Consider the following 2,500-nt stretch of genomic DNA (forward strand, 5'->3'; position numbering starts at 1 on the left):
GGGGGGGGGCTCAAAAACACACACACACACACAATCCTGGTGAAGTGATTGTATTTTTTGGGGGGGGGGCTCAAAACACACACACACACACACACACACACACACACACACACACACACACACACACACACACACACACACACACACACACTCTCCTGGCCAATGTTTTTTTTTTTTTTTTTTTTTTTAAGTAAAATGGCGGGAAAACGGGGGACCCCCATGAAGGGGGCTTCGCACTTGTTTCAGTTTGGATGATTCTTCTTTTTTCATTCCTTCTCTTCTTCTGCTAGCTGTTTTACATAGCTTGGTGTATTTCTTTTTCCTTGACAATGGGAGAAAAGTGTTGCACCGTTCCCGGAGGTACTGCAATACCGGGTCGATGCGTGGAGCGGACGGAGCAAGCCCCATTTCCGACTCCCTGTTCGAAAAATCCATTTAATATGTAGTCCCCGATGGGGGACGTATCAGATATTAAACTGATAAGAACAGATACTACACTTGATCTGAGCCAAAAGGCCGAGAAGCGATAACCCACAAATTGACCCCTGCACCCGCCGGGCCCCGGGGGCCTCGGCAGACCTCATCGGTTTGGCAAAAGTTGGCTCCTCCTCACCCAACGCTTCCCTGGTGACAGGCGGGTGTGTTTTTTTTAAAAGTCGCTAATGCGTCGTTAGGTCACTAGCTCTTTAATCCTAGTGCGACTATTTGTTCAATGCCCGGCAAATACACCAGTCATCGTCGGGCTTGAACTCAATTGCCCGAGCGACTACTTTGAGTGGAAAAAATACGCCGGTCGGTCAGCCGGCTTCAAGTCAAACGCCTGAGCAAAAAGTCTCGGCGTCATCTCTGTCAATTTCTCTTGAAACAAGATACCGGGCTCTGCCAGAAGCAAAGCCCTTCCAAAAATACGTTGAACTCGTAAGTGTTCCTCTCCACGGAAGTCTTTAGTAAAAGGCGAAAGGCTTGTGCGTAATGAAGAGAAACCAGAGTCGTATGGAAGTCAGAGGTCGGGGCCCGAGACACACACGGTGCACTCTAGGCCGGGTCCTCGCGGGTGGTCCCCGAACCCACTCTTCCAAGTTTTCGAGGGCTGTGGGTAAAAAGTCACAGACAGACAGACAGACAGACAGACAGACAGACAGACAGACAGACAGACAGACAGACAGACAGACAGACAGATAGATAGATAGACAATCCTGGTGAAGTGATTGTATTTTTGGGGGGGCTCCAAAACACACACACACACACAATCCTGGTGAAGTGATTGTATTTTTTTGGGGGGCTCAAAACACACACACACACACACACACACACACACACACACACACACACACACACACACACACACACACACACACACACTCTCCTGGCCAATGTTATTTTTTTTTTTTTTTTTTTTTAAGTAAAATGGCGGGAAAACGGGGGACCCCCATGAAGGGGGCTTCGCACTTGTTTCAGTTTGGATGATTCTTCTTTTTCATTCCTTCTCTTCTTCTGCTAGCTGTTTTACATAGCTTGGTGTATTTCTTTTTCCTTGACAATGGGAGAAAAGTGTTGCACCGTTCCCGGAGGTACTGCAATACCGGGTCGATGCGTGGAGCGGACGGAGCAAGCCCCATTTCCGACTCCCTGTTCGAAAAATCCATTTAATATGTAGTCCCCCGATGGGGGACGTATCAGATATTAAACTGATAAGAACAGATACTACACTTGATCTGAGCCAAAAGGCCGAGAAGCGATAACCCACAAATTGACCCCTGCACCCGCCGGGCCCCGGGGCCTCGGCAGACCTCATCGGTTTGGCAAAAGTTGGCTCCTCCTCACCCAACGCTTCCCTGGTGACAGGCGGGTGTGTTTTTTTTTAAAAGTCGCTAATGCGTCGTTAGGTCACTAGCTCTTTAATCCTAGTGCGACTATTTGTTCAATGCCCGGCAAATACACCAGTCATCGTCGGGCTTGAACTCAATTGCCCGAGCGACTACTTTGAGTGGAAAAAATACGCCGGTCGGTCAGCCGGCTTCAAGTCAAACGCCTGAGCAAAAAGTCTCGAGCGTCATCTCTGTCAATTTCTCTTGAAACAAGATACCGGGCTCTGCCAGAAGCAAAGCCCTTCCAAAAATACGTTGAACTCGTAAGTGTTCCTCTCCACGGAAGTCTTTAGTAAAAGGCGAAAGGCTTGTGCGTAATGAAGAGAAACCAGAGTCGTATGGAAGTCAGAGGTCGGGGCCCGAGACACACACGGTGCACTCTAGGCCGGGTCCCCGCGGGTGGTCCCCGAACCCACTCTTCCAAGTTTTCGAGGGCTGTGGGTAAAAAGTCACAGACAGACAGACAGACAGACAGACAGACAGACAGACAGACAGACAGACAGACAGACAGACAGACAGACAGACAGATAGATAGATAGACAATCCTGGTGAAGTGATTGTATTTTTGGGGGGGGGCTCAAAAACACACACACACACACAATCCTGGTGAAGTGATTGTATTTTTTTGGGGG

General features: G+C 48.9%; 4 non-coding genes across 4 annotated transcripts; all 4 read right to left on the reverse strand.

The window, feature by feature from the left end:
- Positions 1–338: 338 nt before the first annotated feature.
- On the reverse strand, positions 339–528 carry LOC123739982 (U2 spliceosomal RNA). Its single transcript, XR_006768083.1, has one exon. It is a non-coding gene; the product is annotated as a U2 spliceosomal RNA (small nuclear RNA).
- Positions 529–875: 347 nt separating this feature from the next.
- Positions 876–992, reverse strand: LOC123739942 (U5 spliceosomal RNA). Its single transcript, XR_006768044.1, has one exon. It is a non-coding gene; the product is annotated as a U5 spliceosomal RNA (small nuclear RNA).
- Positions 993–1,549: 557 nt separating this feature from the next.
- LOC123739971 (U2 spliceosomal RNA) lies at positions 1,550–1,740 on the reverse strand. Its single transcript, XR_006768072.1, has one exon. It is a non-coding gene; the product is annotated as a U2 spliceosomal RNA (small nuclear RNA).
- Positions 1,741–2,088: 348 nt separating this feature from the next.
- Positions 2,089–2,205, reverse strand: LOC123739943 (U5 spliceosomal RNA). The gene has a single exon (XR_006768045.1). It is a non-coding gene; the product is annotated as a U5 spliceosomal RNA (small nuclear RNA).
- Between the last annotated feature and the right edge of the window lie 295 nt (positions 2,206–2,500).

This window comes from Salmo salar, unplaced genomic scaffold, assembly GCF_905237065.1.
Source record: "Salmo salar unplaced genomic scaffold, Ssal_v3.1, whole genome shotgun sequence".
Classification (NCBI taxonomy): domain Eukaryota; kingdom Metazoa; phylum Chordata; class Actinopteri; order Salmoniformes; family Salmonidae; genus Salmo; species Salmo salar.